This window comes from Lampetra fluviatilis, chromosome 2 (assembly GCF_964198595.1).
Source record: "Lampetra fluviatilis chromosome 2, kcLamFluv1.1, whole genome shotgun sequence".
NCBI lineage: Eukaryota > Metazoa > Chordata > Hyperoartia > Petromyzontiformes > Petromyzontidae > Lampetra > Lampetra fluviatilis.
The window spans coordinates 4126505-4142767 of NC_136276.1; positions in this window are offsets into that span (position 1 = coordinate 4126505).

The following is a 16263-nucleotide window of genomic DNA, read 5'->3' on the forward strand; positions in this document are numbered from 1 at the left end:
ACATATCTCTTTATCATTACACTGGCTTCCGATCTTGAAACGAGTAGAGTTTTAGAGCCCTCTACTGGGTTTTAAAGCCTTGCATGGGCCAGTACCACCATCTTATACTCACGAGATGATCCATCCGTACACTCCCTCAAGGTCGCTAAGACCTGCAGACTCTGCCCTTCTGTGCGTCCCTCGATCCCGGCTGCGTTCCTGTGGTGAACTGCCACTTGGTGTGACTGTGCTACCGGTCGTGGAATTCCATAGCGTTGGAAATTCGTTTCACCGATGATGTGGATTACTTTAAAGTCTCGTCTTAAACACACATTTTCTTAATCTTGATTTGAAGCTCTCGTGACAGCAGGAATCCATACTCTTTGGTTCTTTCGGTAAAGTCACATCAGGTGATGAAGATTGTTTGTATTGCAATCGAAACGTCGTGATTTGTTTTATTTTATTTCTAAAGAGTACATTTTTTAAGTCAGCATATTCGATTTAGCTTCTCATTCTCCCTTGGCATTTCCTTATCCTTATTCTTACAAGGTGCCTTGAGACATTAGTGGAAGGCGCTTTAGAAATGTTTTAAAATTATTATTTTCTGCCCTGACCAATTAACCACCCACACTCTGAGCAGTACATTATTTATGTATGGTGGAAGCAATCGTTGTTTCCATCGATGTTCACTTGTTTAAGCATTCCACATACAGCAATGTATTCTCAACAATGTGCGTCTAAAGTGCAGTCAATAATTTCCCATGTGTACAAGCAGTTTGCACGGCGGTGGCGAGATGTTAACTACCTCGCCTGGTATGCAGGAGGTCATGAGTTCGATCCCAAGCTCTGACGCTTGTATATTTGCAGTCTGCTTGTTCTCCTTCTTCCGTGGTCTCACGGATTTTTTTCCGGGTCCTCCGGTTTTCCATTCCACATTCATAAACATGCGCTTAGAATAGTTGGTTGCTATAAACGTCGACGCGTTAAGCCACGACGTTGAGCTATCATTTGTGGCCAGGTCGCTTCTGAAAAAGAGCTATGTAGCTCAGTGGGCCTTCCCTAGTAAAATACAAAAAAAATAGTTTTAGTTTAATTTGTTCAGTCACCTATACGTGCATGTTGTAAGTGCCATTTTCTAAAGCTGTTCACTCATACAACCTCTTCACATATCTGCCTATGCCTCAGTCCCCAGTGGGTTGGTGATGCGACGTTTTGTACAAGACCCTTTTCTGCATATAGAGTATAGTTTTGAAAATATTCCATGCAAAAGTTCATGTAAAATTTCTGACCAAAAATATGTGGATGTCTCCATTACTAACAGCGAGGAAGCTGCCAATGGATGTTTGTCTGCCATTTAGCCAAGTTTATAGTATGGTCCTTGTAGTGTCTTTGAGCCTTTGCTTTATTTAAAATTAAGTTTTTTTTATGATCATTATGGCGATGATAACACGCCGCGTTTGCCGAGAGGTTCTCAACATAATTTACAGTGGCATCTGCATTGCGCTTAGTTTGTGCGTAGCGTAGTGTAAATTATAATTCATCTACATAATCTTAGGTTTTTTCGGTAAAGTCACGTAGGTAAAAAACATTAAAAAGTAAAATAAAATGAAAAACATTTTTTTTTACTTTTTTATGTTGTGACTTTACCGAAAAAACCTAAGATTCTAGAATTCATCTACATATTAATGACACACATTCGGTTTATATTGGCTGATCAGACCAATTGTGCATGGATCAGAATTTTACAAAATAACAATTGGACCATGAATCTGATCATCTACGGATCCGTGAGAATTGTTCATTCAAAGTAGCCCCAGCAGTCAGCATTGCTCTTGTGTAGAGGCCTACACATACGCCCTCCTGCTGCAATACAATTCTCTGGTTTTAATTCCGAAGTGGGGTTTGTTTAAATTGTTACATGTTTTGACAGTATTACAACTTGCATATTTTTAATAAAATGTTTTTGCTAATTCGCTGTATTGGGTCGAGGTGGGTGTACGACAAATGTATGCGATCTAGCCCAAAATACGTTTATTATAAATATTCATCTCATATATTAATATACGTATACAATGAAATAAATGAAATTGTTATTGTTCAAGAATATTAACCAACAAACATACTTCAACTGGGTATCTAATCGGGCGCTTTGCACCTCAATTGCAGGTGGCTAACCCACTGACACTATTGCGTGCTATTTCAACCTGACCAGGATAACATATTTTACTTGAGCGGCCGATCAGATCCGACAACGCTTTACCAAAAAACGAAAAATCAAACGCATTCGTGAATAACAACGACCTTACAAGGGGAAGTATATAACGGATGACATTTTGGGCGCACAAACTCCTTCGTTCACCCGGGTATGCTGTCCCTTTTTAAGGCCGTGCAATTGACGGACGTGTTCGAGTTTTTGTTTGTTTGTCGTTATTTGTGCTTGTGGACCACTGCCAACGCAGCAAAATAATGTGTTACATTTTTACAACGCTTAGGCATCGGCTCGTATCAACTCGGAATCCGATTTAGGGTGACGATGAGAGCCCCACATGCTCAGGTCCCATCAGCCCAGAACTGGGCACACCGAGTCCTGCTATCTCACCTCTCGGTACACCTGGCTTCGGAACTACGGACAGTGCTGAACTTTACAAACACAATTTGTTGCTGGGGCCTATTCGTAAGTCGAACGGTTCGTAGGTTGGAGCACAGAAATCGACTGCATTTCTAAATGCCCATACACACACACAAACGCTCGTTGCCAGCACGAGGCCGACTCAATTACATCTCGCAGTGGGATCGCTCAGCTGAATAAAATAGTGCCGTGGTTCAATTTGCAAGTGGGATTTCGCGTTATAAGTCAATGTAAAAAAAAATAGCGTTTCATGGAAGCCGACTCGGAAGCGCGTGTTGGTAAGTAGAGGACTATATATACACCAATGGACATGACTGACACAAGGTGTTACATTAAACAACTTTTCGATCAAAAAAGTACGGGGGCTGTTTTTGTTGTCTAAGTTGGTGGAAATGGGAAACTGGCATTGATTGTTGATATATTATTTTTTCTACAAGGAAAAAAAAACAAGGGTTTGCTGCAGTGTCAAACTTTGTGTTTCCTGTGCTGGCCCAGTGCTCCATAATGCACGGCCAAGCGTGCGGGAGAGCCATTAAGTCGAAATGCTGGACATATCTGATCTGGCAGTCTTGTGTCAACACAGCGCCGAATATAGCGTCTCCTGAAAACAAAGTGTGGAAATGACTGGCAATGTTGTGAATAATGTGACAAAAGGTATGGAATCATGCAGAAAATGTAGCACAAGATACGTTTGGACACAATTACCAAGATAAGCAAAAGCCGAAACGATGTTTAAGGAAAAAAAATGTGACAAGATGCAGGGAGAATATGAAACATTTAGTTCATATTTCAAGGTCCAGCAAAACCACATCTGACTACATGCGACTTCTCGATTGAATACAAAAAGGTTGATCATTAAAATGTGTCTTTTATTGTCATTTGATTGCTGATAATTGCTATGTTAACTCGATTTCTTGTTTGACACTGTTAACATGTAATGGTGAGTTTTAGATTTTTTTCGTGAGAATTTCTAACGCCCTTTCGCAACGCGCCAAATGTTACATTTTTTGGTTTACTTGTTTAGCTAAATGCCCTACATTGTATTTTACAAGGAAACCAATGTTGCGTAAAAAAATGCCGTATATATATATTTTTTTACATTACTTGCGTGACTGTAACATATTAAATTGTAATTTTCAAGGGAAATGTATTTTCCCCGTCCAAATAATTATTTCCCATTCCATTACAGACTTGGCTTGATAACTCGTTCTTTGAGCCCCCATTCAGTTCGTCTTGGCATTAATATACTTTGGCGAGAACAGAATGGAGTAATGATTCTGAAAAAATAACTACATTACATTTACAACCATGTGCACTTGCACACATTTAGAAAGCATGACTTAATTTGCAGTCACCAGCAATGTTCAATGCTTAATCCTTAATACCGTATCCTGAATGTTGAAATGAGGTCGCATGACTGTTTTTTTATTTTCACGTGGCAGTTAATTTTTGTGTGATATCGCAAACAAAAACATGAATTGCCTCCCTTAACTATGCACTCTGCTATGGCGCAGTGTTGAGTAGACCTTGCCATTTAATTTACCTCATTATTTTTTTCAGTCAACCGCTACTTCGACTCGTTCTCTCTTTTATCATTCACCACCCGCCAGCCTTCCCAATCCATCGCTGACAAAGGCTATTCATTTGCCGATGACACTGCCGAGGGAAATGCGCCGCTTCAATTCATCTCACTCCTCCTTCTCCTTGTCCGCGTGCTGTGACTTGAGGCGACACTCGCTTTCTCTGCAGTCGCCCTTTGTTCAAATTGCCCCGCGCTGCGAGCGCTGCCTTTCTCCGCTGCAAGGCCATTGACCGTGCGTACAGTGGGGTCGCTATCGGGGTGTGCAGGCGGTGAAACTGCACCGGGGCCCAGGTCCTGGGCTCGGAAGAGGGGGGTGACATTGGACAGGGAAGTCCGTTTGCATTCCTTGCACCAAGGGCCCATGTCAACCATACTACGCCACTACCGCCCGTTTTGACCTTTCGGTTTAAATGTGCCTGTCGGATGGGGCTCACGATGGTCTTTGAGTGTTAAATCATAATGACCAGCATTGGGGCTGTCCGAAAGCCAAGTCACCACGCAGCTGAGTGCTCCCTGGAAAGTTGTAAGTTACACAATTACATCGTATGTGCATAACACAGTGCCGGATTCGAAGTGATTCATGCCACAGTGTTAAGGCTTGGCAGCAAACGGCCACTTTTTAAAGGTCAAGAGCTTGAAATGTTGTTTCAGAAGAACGTTGGATTGGGTCTTAGGTCACTTTTGTAGCTCAAGACAAAATGTTGATGGTTAATGCCATCGTCAGGAGATGTATGTGGTCCTAATCATCTCAGCCAATGCTACGCTAGGATGCAATCGCACGTCTTATAATTTAAATCCAGTGGAAAAAAATATTTCTGCCGTATGATGTGGATAATGTAGCCTCACAAGACTTAAAAAATACTCAAATGAAATCACTTTAATTTGTTCAAAAGGGAAACATACAGGTTTTTTTTTGTTGCAATAAAGCCAGTGTCTACGAATAGAACACATAAAAAATGTATACTTCAAATGCTATGCATTTTCTACAGCTCGCAGCTTACAGCTATCCACAAATACGTGACAATAAAACACACAAAAAAACCACACGAAATGTCTTGAGTGATTGGCTGTGATTGGCTGATTGGCTGTTTGCTTACAAGTCTCTTCACGTGCCCAGTCTGTGGGTTTGACACCTTGTCTCCAGAGAGTAACCTTCAAGCAATGTGTAGCATGCAACCTTACAGTATAGCTTTGTGGTCTAATTTCACATACATGTTTCAGCTGGTATGTTTGAGCTCAAGAGATTTTGTAGAAACCTATTACAGTCTGTGCTCGTATAACGCATCGTTTTCGCAAACGTGAATCGCATATAACGCGACGAGTGCATTTGGGAACACTTTTTTTTCATATAACGCGGATGCGAATTGGATACAACACGAGAAGGAATAAGCGGGGAATAAGCAGGATGCTGCTGGATGCTTCGAGATGCTACCCCACGCGCCTCAGTCTTTGTTAAGCCTGGGTAGACATCTCACGTGTTATTGCAGACTGTGCTTTGCCCAATATTACGTATTATTTATTATAACGCAGTTTCTCCAGAACGCGGTTTTCTTCAGGAACGCAACTACCGCGTTATAGGAGAACAGACTGCTTTGTGGGTTTTAACATGGGGCATTGAACTTCCCTGCTTACATTATCGGTACAATGTAAGCTATATCGTCTCGTGTCTTACTGTGCACCGTTAACAAGCAAAGTGTACGTGTGGCTGTGCCTCTGGTCATATCTCGGTCATTGTGGATGAGGGTGAAATGCAATTTGACGTGCTTTCGAGAGTTTTACATTTTGCTCTCGTAAATGCCACGTAATTGCACCAATTCCGGGGAAGTGTTTATACAAAATTAAAATGTTTAATGCGCTTTCCTGTAATTTTGTCCACTTAATGTAGTTGTCCAACTTGAACCGATGAATAATACGAACGTTATATTATTATAATTTTGGTAATCGCAATGCATGATTGAATTAATAGCAAATTCTTTTTTTACACAATTGTTCATACATAGACTATGGTAATCACACCATAAACATTTCAACTATATTCTTAGGTTTTTTCGGTAAAGTCACGTAGGTAAAAACATTAAAATTAATAAACGTCGTGGTTTTTATTTTATTTTACTTTTATTAATTTAAATGTTTTTACCTACGTGACTTTACCGAAAAAACCTAAGAATATGAATCCTTGCAGTCACGAAAGCTTCAAATCTAGAATTTCAAATATACACATTACTTTATAACCATTTTCAGCGATGATCAATCCACTGCTGGATGAAGGCCTTGCCAAGCGCGTCACCCTCTCTCATGCGATGTAATAATCCACCTTGCTAGTGCCTGCACACAAGCTGATTCCATCACTCCATCTCCTGGACGGAGTCCTCTTGGACGCGTTCAAGTCCTTGGCTGCCATTCCATTAAACATCACCTCGTATAAATTCTAATGTAAATATGTACTTTATTAAAAGGTCTAAACACTGCAAAAAATAGTAAATATGTCATGTTCTTGGTTCTTTCGGTAAAGTCACGTAGAAGGGAAATAATAAAATAATAAACATTAAACATAATAAAAAGTAAATATGTCATTTTCAAAAGTCTTCTTTGAGACCTTTCAATCCTAAGACAATCGCGATTGCCAAAAACTATAGCTCTATTGCATGTGCATCATTGTACTTCTTGCAATTGTTAACCTCGGCACACACGCTTAATAAATCTCACGTCCCCACGTTCTTCACCAGTCCCCTGATGGTATTGCCAGATGTTTATTTTTCAACATAGCTCTCAGAATGATCTAATTGGTCCCTAGTGATTTGTCATTTAATTATTATCAGCAATCTTCTATGAAGTATTAGACACACCAATAGTAGGATTAAATACATCCACAGTTTTTGTTGTTAAACTGTGTCTCTTTCAAGGCAAACATATTCATAAAAAGCTCTGAAAGAGATATTTACGCGATGTCACCCAAAAAACCCCTCTATTATTGATAATAATGGTCGCGAAAGCCCACGTGTTAAACAGATCTGAAGTACTAAACGAACTCAGCACATCAACTTTACCACGACAAACACAAGCCACGACTGATACTGTAGGTATCCTCCACGATGATATCTCCATATATATGTGATTATGTGTGTCTGTTCAAAATGTTTAGCGTACTTCCCGACATGCAACAAACTTTAAATATGCCATGTGGGTGGATCTAATCGTGTCGAGTTTGATCAAATGTGAATAATATCTATTGATGACCACATTCAACCAATCTTTTTAGAAATGATTACTTCCCTATATCCTATACTGTATACATTTTACAGATTGTCTGATGCTGAGTATGATAGTATACTTATATATAGCACGAGGCAATGCAGCACTTTCAGAATTAGCATCCCAAAGGGTTCCATAGTTGGCAATGAACGTATTTATGTTTACATCACAATTCATCAACATAGGCTATCTGCCTGGATGTGTACCATTTGCTGTGTTGACAGAAGGCTGCTGAACAGGCAAAACACATATTGCAAATAAAAAAAATTATTTCGCTGGTTTTTTTTTTCAACAGCACGCAGGCACAACTTCCTTGCCGTGTCTGATAAAAATCAATTACCGTCGTGTAAATTGGCCTTTTCCTGGGCAGACCTCCGTACACACAGAGACTGCTGCTAGCTACACTGTTTATTTGTAATACAGCAGCTGGCGGACCTAGCAGGATGCATTTTGCGGTATTGTTTTGAAAGGCAAAACACACACTTACGTATCTCTTGCGATTAATATTGGGAGGCAGCGTGATACTTGCGCCTTACAACCAGAAGCGTCTGGGTTTGATTCCCAACTTGGGCTGCCTTTCTTTGTGCAGTTTACATGTTCTGGCTCTGTTCTGCATGGGTTCCCTCTGGGTTCTCCGGTTTCCTCCCATAGCCAAAAAAAAATAAACCACTGTATCTGGAATTGGCCCAAAAATAAAACCCATGTTGAAAAATTCCATGCACATTACACAATTGGGAGAGCACTTAGCAACATCGCCCCCCCCCCACTGCGAAAACGTGACAGCACCCTCCTGAAAACGAGTCTTGAGCCTCAGTGATCCTTTCCCGGGTAAACAAGCATAAGTATTATAATAATACAAATTGTAATGGTACACGGCTTATTTTGCACCCGGGCATGCCACATAAAATGTACCTCTTCACTGTGGCTACTCGTCGGATGCCTTACTGCCATCTTATAGCCACCTAGACGATATTCAGTTAGAAAGTAAGCCCTGGATGATATTTCTTGTACGCTTATTTTACCGAGGAAAGCCTCACAGTCTATTGACTTTTTGTCAGGAGAGTCCTGCCAAGTTGTTTTTTTTGCATTTAAGGAGCAGTGGCGATTGCTGTGTATATCCAATGGGGTAATTTACGGGAAATAAAAAAAAAATTGTCAAGATTTAACCATTGCGCTGGCATGCAATGACAGCCTCTTCTTAATGACGTCAAAGGGTCTCTTGCATCCACTGTGAAGCAGACGAATCATTTTTATGGTTAATACACTCACAGTATTTCCGGTATTTTGTCAGCTTAGAAGCAGACAAATAAATTAACGTGAAAATTTGCATTGCCATGACAAAAGCAGAAAGCAATTTCCGTAAGGAACAGTTTAAAATAATGCTAATCATTTCACTTCAATGTAAAATTTTTATACACATAGCTTAATATCGCTAAAAGCATGCGGAGATTATGAGATACGATCAGCTAAAGAACGTTTCTGCTAATAGCTTTCCATTAGGCACAGAGAAGGAAAGCGTTGTTGATTAATTGCCGTGTATAGACTAAGGCAAGATTTCATTCCGAGTTTCTGTTTTGACCTTATGTCACCAAATATGGGAAATCCTAACCCAACGTGAACAGCGGGCCTGTTTCGTGTATCAGCACTTGTAACTGATGCTGGGTCACCCCCTGGTGATGTGATAACACAGCAGAGGATGCTGACCCAATTTAGTAAGCGGGGCGGATGTGGTGGGAGGGTAAATGCGAGAGCATCAGTGCCGTTACATAAAAGTAAACATATCATGGTGTGCAACAGCTGTCCTGTGTTTTGCGACTAAGTGTATTGTGGAGACCTTTGTGCACGCAATCCGTTTTGTGTGCACTGACTCTGCCACCAGTGGTGATGTCGCTTTCCCTAAGTTGCAAGGGGGAAATATGATGAGACGCGGTGATTGCCGGAAGCAGGATTACCGCTTTCAATATTTGCATGATTGTCTGGCAATGTTTAAGAGGTCGGGTCTGAACACTCCATTCCATACACAAGGAAAAAAAATCTGGCTTTCCAGAAAGGAAGCATTGTGCAATTTAAACCTGGATTCCTGATACAATTGTAATAATCCCCAGTGACATATGCAGTAGACTTTGCTTTTGCTTTCATCTGTGGAATCTTAGCATGGCCAGATAGCATGTTGGCACAGGACTGACAACTGCCAGGCTACCATATGAATATAAATAACAATGGCAATAATAAAAGCGTGCATTTAATCCAAATGTACACTTTAATTAAAATCTGTTTTTGGTATGTGTGGGATGAGCAGAAGGCTCATGCATCGCTGCTTTACCCTCCAGCAGTCGGGAGGGAGTTTGCACATTTAAGGCCCCTTCTGTCGAAGGCAATTAAGAGCAAAATAAACGTTGTGTTACACCAATGTTAACAATGAAAGACACTTTTATGTCAGTTGCTAAAATAGTCGTTAGAATATTCCTGTTCTCTCATACCAGTGTATGTATATATATCTCTAAATTAATTCCATGGGGCTTATTGTAAGATGCGTCGATGTTAAGCTGTGCAGTACAATATTATATTCCCAATATAAGATATTGTATATACGATTACAGTGCATACATGATTGTGGTTTCAATCACAGTCATATATTTTTTCATTGACTATTCAAAAGTGTAAATATCAATCGCAACTGGCAGCTCTATTTGTGCAGGCTTTTTAAGAGAGGCTCATGACTAATTTGCATATCACTCATCACTGATGTTACTATTACATTTATTTTCATTTTACCAGGTAAGGCCCACTCACTTATATAGCTGTTTTTCAGAAGCGACCTGGCCACATATGATAGCCCAATGAAGTGGCTCATCACGTGGACATTTATAGCAGCCAAATTCTCTAAACGCATTTATAAATGTGGAGGCAAAAACCGGAGGACCCGGAGAAAAATACTCACAACCACGGAGAGAACATGCAAACTACACGAAATACAGGCGTCAGGGTCGGAATCGAACCCACGACCTCCTGTATACCGTGTGAGGTAGTTGACATCTCTGCAGTGTAATGTTAGCCATGGCTGCGAATCAAACTCAGGATACTGGGATCATAGCATAGCGCATTAACATCTACAACTGCTCCCACATTGATATGTATAAATTGGCAATAAAAAAGTGTATCTCAGTTAAAGTATTCAGTCATTATTTTGGCCAAAGAGGGAACAAATATAATTTCAGCAGCATGGCAATAATTATAATAAAATACTTTTTTATAAGCTGTAACTCAAGACAAAAATTACCACTGGGGAATACAACTTGAAGAGTTTTTGATTGCCAGGTTCCTTCGTGCTTTTCTCAGAGTAAATTTCTGGCATTATCAACATTTCAGCATGTTTTCATATCATATTACGTGTGCTGAATGTTCGCCGGTGTTATTAATGCTTGTGAACAAAACACATTAAAGCTGAGACATGACTATAAAAGGATATTTGGGAACCATAAGCACGGACACATTTTTTAAATTTCTTACACATGCAGCCTCGAGTCCCTGAGACTGGTCCTTGCCTCCAAGGAGGCTCCAGGATATTTCTCAGCTCTTGTCCTTGACCTTGGCCTCGTGGTTGTGACCTCGGTCCGAGGACTTGGCTTCGTGGCGACAACCTTGACACTGAACTCGACATCGATGAATCCGGCGTCAACTGGTCTTGACACAGGCCTCAACCAGGATATTTCTCAGCTCTTGTCCTTGACCTTGGCCTCGTGGTTGTGACCTCGGTCCGAGGACTTGGCTTCGTGGCGACAACCTTGACACCGAACTCGACATTGATGAATCCGGCCTCAACTGGGCTTGACACAGGCCTCAACCGTGACCTAAAAGGTTTACGGCATTGATCTCGGAATTTGGCGCGTGGGTTCTGGCCTTGAATCCAAGACTGTCAATCTGACACAATATTATACACGTCCTGGGAGGGATACTTGTACTGAAGCATATAATACATATATTTTTGCCGAATATATTGAAACAATTAACCCATGTATATTATCGCTAAAATGGAAAGTAAACATTCTTTGTAATGATTCCGTGTAATGCGCTTATAACACCAGAGAGGAATACACCATGCGCTCTCTACAGCCTTGTGTTATGAATGACATAAGAGCAGCACTTTACCCAAAAGCCACATGAATGAGCCCTCCAGCACAGCTATCATCCAAAGGCTCCTTGAGTTGCTATGAAGCTATTTAAACATATGGTGAATGATCTACAGATACATCCACATTTCCGAATAGCAAATTAGTGGGATGAAACATCCGTCTTGGTTCCTGTTTGCTCTTGACAGTTAATATGGGTGATTTATTTCAGGTTCTCTGGAAATTCACATTCTTTTAAACCATCCTATTCACAGCCTCTAATCATGAAACTTCCCCATGAGATTCCCTTGTTCGCCAATCAACAGATGAGTACAATTGTAAAACATTAATAACTGGAGAATAATGCTTGACACTCGACAAAGTCCATCATCCCTACTAAGGTTATAAAAAAGTGTGACAACTTTGTTGCAAATCAACTTTGGTCGTCCTATGAAGCTATTGGCCTTTGTCATGCTGAAAATGTGGAATTTCCAACACTGAGTTAAACATTTCAGTGGATATGCACACCGCCCCAATGCATACATGGTTATTCAAAAACAAATGCCCTATTCCTACTGATTCAGTATGCATGCATCATCGTGTGTGTATGAATGTTCAACTTCTTTCGCACCGTACGTAGCCAACCGTGTCTTCCACGCAGTACATCTGCAGTGTGCTGGCCTAGTTGTATGGGGGGGGGGGGGGCACCATTAGTCTAGAACCATGAGGACCGAGCTCATTTGTTGATGGAAATAATTTTCACTGCTGTCACTTTAAAGACTTATCAGTGCGCCAAGTGAAAGGGGGTTTAACGCTGTGTAATTCCGACATTTGAAAATGTACTGTACATCTCTTTATATTTTTAATTTTGTAATATATTATCATCTACGCATATTTACTGAAGCAGAATGTTAGATATGTTTCTTTTCAACATGTGTGCATTTGTTGGCAGCCTATAGTATGCCTTAATCAAGATCAGAAGAAGGTAGTTGGATTGATATTGTATTTTTCTTCAGTCCAATGACAATTCTTCACATTTTCTGTTTATTTTGAGGCTTTTGAGAGGATTAGCGGGGAATTTAGAGTGAGAATTAAAGGAAACTGAACAGCTGTCTGGATTTTTCGCCTGAACGTTGAAAGCACATGTGCATGGTTTAGTGCCATTACGTTTTCTCCCATTGAGTCTTCATATACTAATCACTGCAAATGTTAGAGCAGATTATTTATGGTTTGGGAATAATTGGCCAGTGTTTATTTATAATTATTATCGAACACGACAGGCATTTGAAACGCTATATCTTTAGCTTAGAGGTGGGCATGCTTCAAGACCACCCACAATGTGCTTATTACAAATCATATTACTTTACAGCACTCATGTTGAGCCCTTGTCAAGTTAAACATATCAACATTTCACAGTTGCCCTACGATTATTTTCGCGTGAAAACTGTGAAAATTGGAATATTGTTGGGAAAGTATCCACGACTAACCGCATTGTCACACTGAATTTTAATGTAAGGCATTTACAAAAAAAACATCTATATATATAAATCTACATCTTCACATTCATAATTGTAATGTAGTGTTTCAGTTTCAAGCAATCATAATTGTCGTCATCAGCCATTTTCTATCCACTGCTAGATGAAGGTTTACCCTCTGTCGCCACCCTTCACAGTTCTGCCATGCCAAACACCATCCTGCACTTGAATGGATTTCATCACTCCATCTCCAACACTGGTTTTTGTCCTATTGGGTACACATGGAGTTAAGTATAATTGTGTAAAATATAAAAAAAACACTTAGTTCTTTCGAGGAATTAAAAAAAGAACCAATACTGTTAAAGTTGTTGCTCCCGCAGCCTTTCTTGGTGGGGCAACCTGAACCATGCACTGCTATTGTTCTCATGGCAGACACTTTCCATGTACAGCAGTACTTTCTGGGACTGCCACGCTATTCCTTGTTTCCCCTCCTATCCACTTCCCTCCACTCGTGTCAAGGAAACGCAACTTCCTCCCTGCCGCGTCTTCCTCTCCACATCCAGCCCTGCTGATGCATGTCAAAAGATTCGGGATAGGGAGGAAGTAACTAAAATATTCACGAGAAAAAAAACGAAGTATAGTGTGGAGAAAGAAAAATGCATTCACTAATGGATCCCTCTCAAGTTAACTTTGCTTTCGTGTCAAAATATTGGAATCCTGTCACCTTATAATTTAAGTCTACGAGCTGGTAATAAATGATTGTTGATTTTAAGTACAGGCACAGAATCATCTCTGTGCATCACTTGGCTTCTATACACGTTTGATAAAATATGTAAATACGTGATTTCTAAAATATGAAATTGGAGTCTTTGCTAAAAGTGGACCTTTGCCAATGAAGAATGCTTCGGTTTTTGCAACATTTAGCTGGAAGAAATGAGAACAATCCAAGATGAGACTGTGTCAAAACAAGATGTCAGAGGACAGTGAGGATGGGTTTATGGTGTCGATAACAATCTTGACCCGGGTCTCAGCATAGAAGTGATTGTCGACATTCAAACTTGATTAAATGTTCGCCAAGAGGGAGGTGATACATTTAGAAGAGCATGGGACTGATGAGAGGGCCTTTTGGGACATCATAGCATTGTGGTTCATGCGATGAAGAGGTCATTGTGTGGAAACGTGAAACGAACGGTTCGAGAGCTGAGACCTGATGCAGGAGAGAGGTGTGCCAGATACACACACATGGTCATGGAGGCACTCAAGGAGGATAGAGTGATCTCTGGTATCCAAATCGGCAGAAAGGTCGAGGAGAACTAGGAGTGAGAATGAGTTCTGGTCTGAAGAGAGAATATGGTCAGTTACCACACGTATGAAAACACACGTCAACTCTAAGGTTTCGACGCACACTTGGTGAGTAGGCATGGTACAAAGCTCAGTGATCTGCTTTGTTTACTCCCAGAGATGAGTCTGACCATGTACGTTGCAGACGATAATATCAAGAACACGTTGAATATGCGACACCCTGTGTTGTGTTGGCACAGTAAGACTAATCTAAAAAAAAACTATTGCAGTTACAGCTCTATAATGTTGTTATGTGTTTATAATATACCACAACTATGCATAACCTTCGAATATATCACCAAAGGACAGCATGAATGGCCTCTTTCATTTATCTATATATAGTGTGCACAACATTACTCAGCGTATGACTGTGAAAAGAATGAAGCGACCTGTGGGAGTCTATATGGTCAAATGAAGTATATTTTAAATAATACAATGCCAAGGGAAGTATGTCATTGGAGTTATGTCTGACAGAAGCGTTTGGTGGAAACGTTTACATTTAGCCTATTCATATTTTTCTTGCGTTCAAGCTAAAGCTCACATCACTGGAAATACAGTTTAACCTTTGGCTGTTCAGAAATGTAATTCAGGGATGGGATTTATTTCTGGGTTTAATATATTCTTTGCAGACAATGTGGTCAACGGTGTTGGTGAAAATATTAAGTGAGAGTTTCATGGCTGTTCGCTAAACTGCGTTGGCTCGCAAAAAAAAACATGTTGCAGAAAAGTCGCTATTGTTAGTTTCTTTCACAACTGAGTCAACGATATGCTTGGTTCTTTTGGTAAAGTCACGTAGAAGGGAAATAATAAAATAATATTTGGTAAAGTCACGTAGAAGGGAAATAATAAAATAATATTTTATTTCCCTTCTACGTGACTTTACTGAAAGAAGCAAGCATATGAATCCCTGCAGTCAGGAAAGTTTTAAATCGAAATTTGAGTCAACGATGTTTAATTTTTGTACAGCATTGCTGCATTTAGCGCACCCCAAAAAAGGTATAGTATTTCATCAGAATCAGATTTTTATTTATTTATTCCGGAGAAATCCGATGAAGCGGGAACCTCTGAAATGCAAGTCCAATGTGCTATTGCACCACGGCAACATTCCCATTGATACACAATACGTATAAATATTGCACTTGTTCTTTGTGGTTGGTGTTTACTTTTATTGGAATTATTATGCCCCAGCATTGATTGGTTTTGTTTACAGCAGGGGGTTTTGATTACGATTCCTTCCCCTCCCCCCTGGGCTAAAAGGTAAACACACTTTAACATCTGTCCTCAAAACTGCTTTCCAGCATAAACTGACAAAGCACTCACGATCTCAGTGTCATTTCAACGAGACATTGATGCAGTCGTAGAAACGTCACAAAACCGAAAATAGAACTAGTGCTTTTAGCATGTGTCAATGTAACTGATAGTAGACCTCTTTGTTTACGTCCACGTCTTACACTCTTGACTTGGAGAGAAAAAAGAAAACGACAAATGTTGAGAAATAATTGAACATATCGTATCACTAAAATATCCACACTCAACAGCAGAAGAGCCCTGGGTTTGATCTTGCACGAAGCTCATGGTCCACCCTATATCGCATCCGCTACAAACCATGGCATATGCGGACACCTGATGCACACACATGTCGATTAAAAACTCTACAGTGTGCGAGTGAGGGCGTCCAGAACAGACCACACAACATATAACGACGCAGTGCCCGCTCCACAAATACGACGGAGGCATCGCAGCGATTACACCCCGCTCCTCGTGATGCGGTTGTCTGCCTCGACCACCTCAATGTGAAATTGTGGTTGATGCTCTGCATCTACATCAGCCATCCGAAAGAAGAAGAAGATGATGACTAAGTTACCAGTACACCTACTGTTGTCATAGTACAAGGTT